At 31.1% G+C, this 12,997-nt stretch overlaps 1 protein-coding gene across 2 annotated transcripts in view; it reads left to right on the forward strand.

The window, feature by feature from the left end:
• Positions 1 to 2,862: 2,862 nt before the first annotated feature.
• LOC111635045 (nephrin-like) overlaps positions 2,863 to 12,997 on the forward strand; it is a 47,263-nt gene continuing 37,128 nt past the window's right edge. For both annotated transcript variants that reach the window (XM_023379893.1, XM_023379894.1), the window contains exon 1: positions 2,863 to 2,992. The gene's annotated coding sequence lies outside the window, so the exon portion shown is untranslated. The remainder of the gene's footprint in view (positions 2,993 to 12,997) is intronic.

The raw sequence follows: 12,997 nt of genomic DNA on the forward strand, positions 1-12,997 counted from the left end.
TTCACCCACCACCTTCGAAAACTATCTTTTTCTGAATGCGGTTTCCCATTAAAAGAGATCTAACCTAGAATAAATATCATAAAGTAAGAATATAATAACATTTATTCTTTTAAAAATGTTTTCATATTTTTGTCAAATACGTGGATATCTATGAGATGATTTTTATGCAAATCACATTTATTTCTTTCCTTTTTTTTGTGAAGAATTAATGGAATTACTTCCAAACTCCATCCCACTTTACTAATTTAAAAGCCATAGCCTAATGGACTAAAATTCCAGTCGAAATCGAAAAGGAAATTAAAGAAGGAAAGAATTTTGACAAATCGCATTAATCATTTATCGCTCATTCTACGAGATGTATTAATGTGCAGCTAATAGGTGAATGGAGAAGCCAGAATGCCTGGATTACCGAAATAAGACTACCTGCTATCGATTACTGACAGAACACTCGTTAGGATAAAGGATAATAAAGTCTCATTAGCTTCGCAATATGATGATGATGCACCCATCGGTGATAATTTATCATCATATTTCCTATGACATTATAATTCTCTCGGCTAATGTTGAGATATTATACTGGAAAATAATAATATATTCGTAAAATCTCGGAAAGAATTCAGGATGACGATAATTATTTATAATGGAATTAAATAATTCACCTTCTAAATTTTCCATTTTTTAAAAAAATTATTTAAAAATACTTAAATTCAAAATTAGTAGTTTTTATTTCTTTGAATGTTTTCAATTGTTTTAATTTTATTCAATAGAAAAAAAAATACTTTTACGATGGTAATTTTGAATGAAGGAATGTATTTTTGTTATATATCTGTAACTATCGCTCGTGATGGTGGAGAATTGCTTGTGGAATTTTATACACCGTATCCTAGAAACCTTCTCGAAAAAACTGATTAAAGCGAGTAAATATGTTTGCCAAGATGGATCCTATGGTGTCACTCTTAAAAGAATTGTTTATTTTTGCAAACTTGAAGGCGTATAAAATTTCAAAGTTGTTAAAGTAGGGAAAGAAGTGTCTAGAACATTCTTGGTTTGGTTTTCACACAACGAATAGAACTCATTTCTTTCTAGCCGAATCGATATTACCTTTCCACCTAACGTAAACTGTGTTTTCCTGGAAATAGTCTACTGAAAATGCAACTTCCAATCAACCAGACTAACTCTTTCCAGTTCTTTCCTTTCAAATCACAATAATGATTTTTTTTCCTTTTTTCTGTTTGATAAAACTGTTTAAATCCGAACTGAGTTAGAATAGATACATAAACCTGTTTTATAAAAAAAGAAAGAAAAAAAAATGTAAATCGAGTATCCTCTCATCCACATCTTTGTAGCTATTGCATCCTATTCATGTAGACAGGACTTCATATAAAGATAGAACGAGAATTTTTATGTTATCGGTAGTAAAGGTTTCAGACGTTTAAACGTTTCAGCATTTATTTTTATTCGAACCATATTTCTTTGACGACAAAAGAGTAAACAGTTTATAACAGAGTGTTTTAATACAAACTTTAGCCAATATTTCCATGATAAATGCGATGTCTTTCTCCTTCCTTCCTGTTAAATACTTCGTAAACAATCTGAAGAATTGCTTGACGACAAAAGTATGGCATAAAATATTAAAAATTCTTATAAATGAATCTTAATAAGACGCTTCCATTAAGTAATTAAAATTTAAACACTGTTATAAATCGTTTCATTATTCAATTTTACGTATGCAACAAATATATTTAAAGATATTTCAGAAATATTTTTCGTTCGTACATATAAATAAATCGTTAGCATTAGTTTATACGTCGATGATTTTGCATTTAGCTATATACGAAATCGAGTTTCTACAAATTTTAATATCGAGTGGGTGGAAGAGAGATATTGAATGTTTCAATAAGAACGAAAGTTATCTTTTAGTACGACGAAAGATTCTCTACTTCATTAGGAACGAACGTCAAATCCTAGGGGATTATTCCGCAGTTTTTTTTTTCAAACTACTCTAAAGTGTAAATGCTTCCTGAAAAAAGCCTAGAAAGATGGATAGTATGGTATAAGAAGTACTGGATGCCATCGGTAGTCTGGAGAAAGTGGGATGATATCAAATGATATTGTACATAGCCGTGCAATAAAAAGATTTTGCCTTTGGGTAATACTCTAGATTGTTCTCTCGTAAATATCGGATTAGTTTCTGATTCCTAAATATATATATATATATATTGTTGTACAGCGAGCATTGTCTATATATAAATAAATATATATATATAGCCTATATACCTTTCTTTCGTTCTAATAATTTATTAAAAGTTTCGATATCTTTTACTTTAATATCGAAATTTATTACTCGAAATTCCAACATTTAAGTTTTGCATTTAACAATGAAAATTTAGAATGTAATTAACGAAAACGAATTAAAACTGTTGTATTTTACGGTTGCCAACCTCGTAAATCTTATCCATGTTTTGGTGCAAAAATTAAAATTGCTGCCGATACCCGTGTTATTGTCGAATAACTACCCCCGCATCTGTCGGCTTTACTACAAAAGAGCTGTTCTGTGACTTCGAGTCTCGTTCGCTGGCTTACATTTATCAAGTCATTTATAAACCGTTTGGATGTCATCCAAGGCAGGCTTTTCTTTTTCTTTTCTCCTCCTTTATCTTTTTTCCATCCCTCTCGACCTTAGTGCAATGGCCCTGTGGTTTAACACAACTGGAATAAAATATTGTTTCTTTCCTANTAGTTGAAAATAAGAGATTTATAATAAAATTACATTAATAATAATAATCATTATTATTATTTAAAAATGATATTTATTTAGGTAACTCAGATATTAATCTTTAACCACGATTTTTGACAGTTTTTGGAGATCAGCAGTTTTTCCGGACGAAGCCACAGAACACGAATGTGATCGAGGACCACACGCTGATCCTCCCCTGTGAAGTGGAAAACCAAGCTGGGGCTGTGCAATGGAGTAAAGACGGATTTGTTCTGGGTAAGAGACAGTCTTTTCTAATGTAGACGGTCGTTCTCTTCATCATTCGTTCTTCATTCTTTTTAATTAAGCGGATAAATATAGCTCTTTCCGCCCATTTATCGTTCAGGGAATGAATCTACACGATAATAAAATGCCTGAAAAGCTCCAATACGTTTTTAAACGTTACTTCTCTCTGCGAAATTTCGATCGCTATTTATAATTTCCAACGAATCACGGTCCAGTCGGAATTTTTTTTTTAATATATAAATAGATGGAATCGATTTTCTAACAATCAGGCAATTTTAAAAGAGTTAATCTATGGCAAAAGAGTTAGCGACAGCCATTGTTGTCGAGGTCTGACTCCAACCGAGAGAAAAGTATCAGAAGAGAGGATACAAAAGACGGCCGGACAGTATCAGCTACTCCGCTTCAGCCATTGTTAACCGTGACAATCAAATTTCCTGGGGAGTTAGCAAACTCCTGACTTTGTGCAGTCAGCATTACTGACGATTTTCCACAACCGGCAGAGGATTTTCCTTTCCTTCCACAATATATTTATTCCCATTCTTTTTCGTTATCTTCCAACGTCTCTCCTTAAGTGCATCGTAGCCACTTCACTTAAAAAAAAAAAAAAAAAATTTCACCCACCACCTTCGAAAACTATCTTTTTCTGAATGCGGTTTCCCATTAAAAGAGATCTAACCTAGAATAAATATCATAAAGTAAGAATATAATAACATTTATTCTTTTAAAAATGTTTTCATATTTTTGTCAAATACGTGGATATTTTATAAATATATTTTTAAACTGAATTTTAATACGACGAATGCATTTAAAATGAAAATGGAAGTTTAGATTTTTATTTACGTCATGTTTTTAATTTAATTACTTTATTCTTCTTCTTATCCTGTCAACGACAACGTCAAATATTGGAAGAGGAGTTGCTATAGAAGTTGTGCTTCTCCGCATAGCTCGGAAACTTAGCGGGGCAGCTTACTTTTCTAGCTCGTTACTCTTCTACATCATTTTTAACGATGTACGCTATCTAAACTTGTGACGAAATATGGAGGAGTAGAAGACGGATTTTAAACAGCTTTGAACTTTGTTTTCGTAGAGGAACTCATTCATCCGTCATCGTATTTAGCCGAGCGGAACTGGTAAAGATAAACGACAGGTGAAAAAACCCGATATAGGGTCAGTCTTGGATCACCGCGACTGCACTTGTAGCTTCATATTTCAAGTATCAAAAGAAGGGATGCTATTAAAAATTAAATATATGCACGCGATAGAAAAAAGTTCGATGAAATTTAAAAACATTTTTTTTTTTTTTTAGTCGAACATTATAAAAAGTACTGCTATTAAGTCTTTCATTATGTGTTCAAAATATGGTTAAATATCAGATAAAATTTGGATGCTGCGAACTAATAAAACATCATCCAGTAGTTTTTAAAATTTGTAACTAAACTTTTTTCACTTCTTTCATATAAAAAAAGTTAATAATCGAATTTTATTTTCGTGTAGTTTATAAAAAATTTAGCCTAAAAAATCTGTGAAAGTTCGATTGGATGCATCGTTCTAGTTGGAGCGTGTTAATTATCTTTATTGTAATATTTTTGATGAAAAACATTCTTGTAATTTTTAAATAAGCGAGTCATTTTTTAAAAATTTGTTTGAATAACTTTTATTTTTTAATCATAAAAAATGAAGTATTTTAATAAAAAGCATCCTTAGGATAGGTAACAATCTCTGTCGTACTATTCATTTCTAAAATGAGAAAATGAATTTGAGCCAATTTACTAAATGCTATAAGATTATTACATACAAAATGCCTTAAATGCTTAAAAATAGTTATTAAAAATACTGCTACAACTCACTTTTCTCTCTTGGATAAATCAGAAATTATCAAAGCCCAAGTGATGAAGGAATTACAAGTAGACTATCTTTTTGGGGACAAAATCGATCGTCTTGCAGATCGTGCTCGACTTTGTCTGTTGTATCTGGCTGCATAGGTGAGGGGAAAGCTGTTTCTTGAATTTCTGTGATTGATGAAGTGAAAAACCACTTAAACTGTTTCGAGCAACGACCCTGTGACATTCACTGACCAACTTCATCCATCAGATGAAGCTAGATTGCAGCAAATGTACCTTTATATACTTTATAATACTCTCGACCTCGCATTAGAAGTGCAGACATGGCTTTTTTGATTCTTTTAGATCCAGTCGATCAGTATGGCAGTCATGTTTTCACAACCCGGCAGACTGATGTTACACAAACACTAGTTTAATCTAAAAATTGACTCCCTTAAAGAACTGATTTTGTTATAAACTTTTATAAAGTGCTGATTTTACAGAATTTTGAAACCCGAGTTAAAGAGACTGTTTCACAGAAGTTACCTCGTAGGGAACCTTTATTACATTCTCTAATGGGATCATTTGTATCCATCGATTGCTACTTACACTTACTTTTTAAAACTAATATTAAACTGTAACGGAATAAGTTTATTTTTTCTAAAAAAAAAATTCGTTTTATTTAAACTAATATTTTTATCCTTGAAATTGTCAATTTTCTTATCCTGTAAAATCACTGTAAATCTATAGTTGTCAATAGAGAAAAATGTAATATTTTTTTATTTCTGTTTTTTTTTTGAAAAAAAGGGGAAAAAGTTGTTTTGTATTGACTTAGAGAATCTCTTTTCGATAGGAGGTCAACGGCATCTTAAAACGATTGATTTATCTCTCTCATCTTTGACACTTAAATTACATCAGAGTGTTGGAGAGTTCTGTCTTTGTAAACACTATGTTTAGATCACACATTCGAAAGCTCTTACTATCACAAAATACAATACAATCTTCAATTAAAACATCTACCTTTTTCTTCGACAACCAATCGGTAACGCGCACAGATAAACAACTTTAATTCATACAACTTTTATCTTAAAAAAAAAAACAAATCTTGGAGTAAAAAACGAAGTTTTTTTTTTCTTAACGAACAGAATTGATCAATTTTACCTTTTTTTTTTAAAATAATATAAAATATTCAGCTAATCATCGAAGAGTTTGTTCTTCTAAAACAAACGAATTTTAAATATTGCCTTTTTTTTTTACATCTTCGAGATTGAAACAAGTAAAACGCCAACTCTGATGTATTTATATCCAGTTTTCTGCATTTATGAATGCTTTCGTTAATGAGCGATATCGATTCTCGGTTCTCTGTGCTAATGAATAGAAGGACAAATATTCGTGCAGTGACTAGGCGACGAATGACCTGACCCAGATTTCCAAAAGTGTCTCCTTGTTTATCATATTTACGTAAATTGTGAATTATTCTGTTAGCGGATTTTCCGCACAGAATATAGAGCTTACTTCCGTTTTCATTGTGCATCCATTCTTATTGTAATATATTTCTTTAAAGGACAAGTTCATTATTTAGTCATTTATCAAAATTCGGTTTAAATTTTAATTATCACAAAAAGAAGAAATTAATTAAAATTAAACATAATTAAAAAATTATATCTGTATTTTTCATGAATTAAAATGAATAGTTTATTATAAAACTAAAATAAATACTGTATTTATGCTAACTTTTTAAAAATTAATTAATACTTTTAAATGTTAATTATATAGTAGATGATGCACTTATATATTAATTATCGATTGATACAGTTTCTCTCTCCTACTAATAAGTATCGATTAAATATATTGTAACTAATCAAACGAGAATATATATCTCAAATAATGAATATTCTCAAAGCATAATTCTATATTATCTAAACGTTATGAATTTCGTTTATTATTATTATAAGTTTTGAATCTAAATGCAAAGAATCTTGATTAGAATGCTTGGTTATAGTTTATCAACTTAAATTCGATTAATATTGGTTATTTTACATAAAAATGTTAAAGTGAACTCTTCTAAGGCAGAGGTAGATAACATTTCTTTAAATGAAAAGCCAATCTTCTAAATAAGTTTAGGAAAACAATAAAATGAAAGCCGGTAATACCATTAAGTATTACTAAGAACATTATACAATTTTAGAAAATGTTTTGGTCAAAATTGTATATTTAAAGCAATAATCAAGGCAATAATGAAAAGAAAAAGCTAATTTAGATTCCTATTTAAGAAAAAAAATAAAGTATCTTCTTTAGATTTCATTGCTCCGTTGATCTAAAGCGGGACGAAAAGTTAAACAGTTGATAAATTGAATGGATCATACATTCACAATAATGATCCCATATTTCAGAATTCCATTTGCCGAGATATTTTGGAAGTTTTGATACACGTTCCATCATAATCGTTAGCTCTGGACTTAGATGCTTCCAATTTTATTGGGTCGTGTAAAGTACTAAGTCGTTCAATATATCATGAAATGGTCATTTACACAAATAGGAAAACTGCTTTTCTCCTGCGATATAAGGTCTTCGGGTGGTCCTATAACTGTGGCAGCACGTGCTGTGTGAGGGGTCACTGGGTATAAATAGCTTGTCTCTCACTAACTCCAGATGGTTAACACATGGCCCTACTGTATGAGTCAGTGGAGACGAATCACCTTTTACTCGGGCCCCCGAAGTTACGAAATTACTTCGATTTAATAATTTTTTAATACTTCCATTCTATATAGCCTATCTTTATATCATTCTTTCATTTTTTATACTGTTTTACTATGAGGAATATTGAAAGTTTTATAAAGTTCTTGAGAAATGTGAAAAATCAAGAACAATTTTATTTTGAATATATAGGAAAATCCTTGTATTGTCCCTGTCTGTTCAAGAAAGCTAATTTAATGTCTAACGAGCTCTAGTGAAAACTAATTGATTCAATTGAAATAGAATATTTCTTTATAAAATCATTACTATTTTATTTACAGAAAATTTATAAATTCTTGAATTCTCAATATCTCCTTCGATGAATAAGAAACAAAATTACTAAATAGCTAAAATCCTTCATGTTTAGCATGGAAGCTTCGATAAGACATATTAAACTTTGAAGATTTCAAAATGTTCCATCAACCAAAATAAAATAGTAGCCATGAGGTATATACGTACTATAATCGAGATTCTAAGACCAACATGCAGAAAGTATAAGTTAGAGTTTTTTTTTGCCTGGAAGCGAACTATGCTTGCAACTTTAACAACTTTTTAAATCAATAACGTTTCAGTTATTCTCTTATTTTCCGTGTTTTTTATTCTATTGGCTTAATGCTTTCAATTTCCATATATTGAAATTTGTTTAAAAAGATGGCTTCACCCTTATAAAATTCATATGTTGTGTATGGTATTTTCAACAGAACATTTGGATGTGGTCTTGTCCTCTTTTATCGTGGAAATTCGTTTTTCTTGTCATCTGACATCAAAGTGCACCTTGACTCACCTACAGCTGTTTTTCGGCAGTTCGAAAGAAATTTTTTACCATTTCTTTTTTTTTTTCTTTTACCGAAAATAGATATTGAAGCAAACTTTTCCATTTCTTCCCAAAACTCGAATTTGTTTACTAGAAAACAAATCATAGAAAGTATATTTATCATTTGTGTTCCTAATAAGTAAATTGTTTATATAGAAAAATTGACTCTATTGAAACCAATAGATAGTCAAATTAGCGTCATCTTTGAAATGTTGCCTTCGTGTGATATGTTATTTTTAGAAAATAAACACAGACTATATCGAAGCAAACAACCACTTGTACCGTATTTCGAAGAATACTATTACAGTAAATCAATATTTCTAATCTATTTTTTCTTTGCCCGCATTGGATACAAGCAGATAGCATGATACTTCTATCCTAATCTCTAGAATCGATTCCGGAGTTAAAATACACAAGGACGATGCTATTTTGTATCTCATTTAAATGAAAACCATCGAAGTATCTAAGAGATTTGAAACTAATTACGATTTACTATTTTCACATCGTGGAAGGTTGCATTTACCCATGCTAAATGCTACAATATTTACAACATTCCTGGAAACAACTCGAAATCTAGATGTAAATATCATAAATCTGTATCATTAAATAACCTACTTGGCAACCCGAAAATAGTTTGTTTAAAGTCGACAACTTGAAAAAAAACTTCTTAGTTTATGTTCTGAACGTGTAAACATTATGGAGAAGCGAATACACTTCTATTCGAAACTAAAATATATAAGAAAATATTAGTTTTTATGAAGGAATCTTAGTGTTTTGTCATAAGAAAAAATAAAATAAAAAGAAAAAAAAAGAAATACTAAGATATTTACCATTAGTTAGTGAAAAGATAATTCTTTAAGCCAACGATTTTTTTCCAGTTACATCAATCTTAATTGCTAGAAAAGTTAAAAAGAAAAATGCTAGATAGGAAAGTAGAGTAGAAGCGAAACAAAAGTAAACATTTGTCATCCGAAACTCTGGTGGCTAGGGATAGAAATCTCTATCGGTACCGAAGCGGTAAACATAAGATAGCCATGGATGTAATTGAATACTTGCAAGATAAAAATGGCAGGTAACTATGATTTTGTTTTCGGGCAACTTTATCACAAGAAGTCGAATCATCTAAATATGTTAGACTCTTATTACAATAATAATAAGTTTAAATATCGAAAATATACGATAAGAGACAATAAAATTTATCTCTGGAGACTTATCGTCTGAAGATGGTATACCAGAAATCGATTGGTTTATCTATCTTTATTTTCATCGTATACTGGCAAAGGAATCGAATAACAAAAATTGGCTCAATTTTATTATTCCGTCAAATGGAAGAAATTTAACATCTGGCTTTAATAAGAACTTGTGTGTGTATATACATATACTAAAGTCCAGTTGTTTAGGAAAGACGATACGATTTTGGCGACACCTATCGAAAGACCTTGGCACTACCAATTTTGGTACCACGAGGTTCCCTCCCCATTAACGAGAAAGATTTAATTTTAGACTTTGGATTTCATATTTATTTTATTTTTTAGGTTATAAAGAAAGATAAAGTTATATCTTCGTGTCTATGTCCTCCAGACTATCTAGTGTATATGGCATTTAATTTCATCTGCGGTTATAATTCGAATTTCGAAATATAAGAGCAAGGTTCTTTTTATATAGGAGATATATTTTACATTTTGTATTTGATAAGAAGCGGAAATATTATTTAATTAAAACGAGTTAAAAATCTGAAGCAACGCTGACGAACAAATCTCTCTTTGTAAGAAGAATATTCTTTCTTTTTTTTTTTTTTGCTTAAATAAAGGACGAGATATAGGACAGTCATCCTGGCAAACTGTCTTCGTATCTGCTTATAATAATAAATAAAAGAAGCTCAGATAAAACATTTTAAACTTTAACTTTCCTCGTTTATTTTATCGCCAACTAGATAAACGCGAAGACTCATCAGTGACGGTCAGAATTGCCAAAATTCTCAACAATGTGTATTCGCAGTCATGACTGGCCATACTGAAAGGAAGGCTTATTCGAAATAGGTCATGCTCTATCTGGTGAAACGAGAACGTCACAATGATGATCTCTAGGCTCCGTTCCTAATATTAATAATATAGAGAAAGTTTTCCAATTCAGGATTCGATAAGATTTCTTGGTGTGAAATTATCGTGTCCTGTTCATTTCTGCAATAAATTTCGTTTTAAAATAAATTATATCGAGGTCACTTATCTCATGGCTTACTTAATTATTTTATAAAAGAAAAAAAAAATACTGTTTTAATTAAGGTAGAGGAGTTAAAACGTTTGACTCGTATCTCGTGAATAAATTTGCGTTTTTTGGAATATCTTTTCATATTTGGACTTATAAAATTAATAGTAAATGCCGAGTTTTAAGATTAAAGAAATATTCGTTTGCATTCCTTTGATGATAAAGCGCAATTGTCATTAATAACCTTGCTTTGAAAACAGTCGAGGAAGAATTCTCGGAATTCGCATCTGAGATGCAATAAGTCTAATCAAACCTTTAAGTAACATTCTTTCTGCAGACCATCCAATATTGCGATGAAAGACTATCTGTGTAATTGCTTATACACGAGACGTGAAACTTTCGAAAATCAACACCTCCCGGGTTAAAAGTTTCCTCGAAATTCTGTTAAAGTATCTCCTTCGCGTACAACAATAAGGGATGTCATTAATGCTAAGGAGTCTCAAAAGAAACTTTCTGCAAGAAATGAAATAAAGAACGAAGCCAAACAATACTAGCTGGAGACAAAAGTTAGAAACGACTTTTACTTTGTTCTGCAGTAATCTCATTCGACTCGAGAACATTAAGTTGATAAAATTAGCCAAGAGTGAAATAAAATTCCACATATAAAGTCGGACGATCTAAGAAAAAAAACCGAAATCCAAAATTATCCCTATTAATATTGTGATGGTCGTTAGTTTCTCTCCCTTCTGATAATTCTGTTCGTAGCAGGCTAATAAAAAAGCTTAGAAGTATCTCGATCTTATCAAAATTGCTAAAATTCATGTAGGCTAATATACAGTGTAGATATTAGCCCACATAATGCAACCGTACATATCATTTCAGTTTGGAAGGTAACGAAAACACACATTCATTAAAAATATCACTATTATATCAGTAAGTGAAGCAGTGGACTGTAATTATAAATTAGAAAGAGTGAAAAGCTGGAATTAAGTGTATTATTTTACTGAATCGAACGTGTTTTTAGTGGAGAAAGGAGGAAGAAGAAGGAAAAAAACTGGATTTATAAATGTTAAAAACTCTCTAGTATGATATTTAATGAAGACTCCATTAGCTAATGCGTCTGTCTATTAAGATATACGCAGAGATTTCTGTTAGAGTCTTTCCTTATCTCGGTTCACTCGTTTTTTTCCCTCTGACCATGTGTGTCTAAATTAGAACTAGAAAAACTTGCCGTTTCACGATAAAGCTGTGTTTACAACTCTCAGTAGTGAACTAGAAAGATTCTTCTTTTTTTTATTTATCAACTCGTCTCGAGAGGAATTACCGAAGACTTACGTAATAGTTCTTTCTCATCCGATCAAATTTTCGTTTTAACGCCTGTATTATTCTTAAATTATAAATAAAGTTTTTATAACTTCTATAAAACTATTTCAAAAAAGAGAGTATCCATTCGAATCTTTTTTTTATTAGAAAATAAAAGTGTCTTCAGTAAAGAGTTATATAATACTCCAAGTTTCTGAAAGGTTAAATTTTCTTTTCCTTCTTTGGAAAGAGAAGCTTCCTTAAAATTCCAGACGGATCCGATCTCGTGCATAGGGCTTTTGTTGTTAAAACAGAAGCTGCCATACATCAAAGAAATCATTGACACCAACCTGAGAAAACCTTCCGATTAGATACTTCGCTGGTCGTAAATAAACTTAAGGCTAGCCAATAAGTGACATGGGATGGCTTCTCCAACGATACACTCAGTTAGAACCTCGGACATCCCGCGAGACCAGGTAACTCGAGACTCGGGAACTGTGTGATGTGTAAATTAGAGAGGACTATCCAATTCGCTTCATTCCTGTTTCTGTTTCCCCCGAGACGAGTATTGAAGAGGACACCAGAGAAGTGCAAGAAACAAGTAGAATGAACAGATTTGCCAAGTTGATTATCCGTATAATGGGAAAAGTGTATCGAAGACAAGAAGACCAATTACACTCATTACGTTGAGTAAACGTTATATTCGTTTATAAAGAAACTGCAAGAAAAGTTTTACACCTGGAACTCGCAATGGAATTCTTTTATAGGTCTATTTACAGAAAGTTGCTTCAGTAAATAGGTATTCACTATAAACTTCGATTAATAAGTTACAGAATCGAAATTGTTCTCGTAAATTAATAAGTTATTCTCGGGGATTCAAAATCGTTGAACTCTGATAGAAAATCTCTTATAGAATTTGTAAGGTAGACATATTCGTATATTTGTGTATATATATTTAAATAAACACTGGTTTCTGCCTTTTCATCTTGATTGAAACATTGTAGAACGTGTCGAGTAGAGAGAGAGTTTAAAAATGAAGCTCCATTAGTCGAAGATAAATATGAAAACGTCAAAGACGATGGGCATTGAAGTAATGTTGATAAAAGAATTAGAGAGTCA

This window comes from Centruroides sculpturatus, unplaced genomic scaffold, assembly GCF_000671375.1.
Source record: "Centruroides sculpturatus isolate CEXI.00-Female unplaced genomic scaffold, Cexi_2.0 scaffold993, whole genome shotgun sequence".
NCBI classification, from domain to species: Eukaryota; Metazoa; Arthropoda; class Arachnida; order Scorpiones; family Buthidae; genus Centruroides; species Centruroides sculpturatus.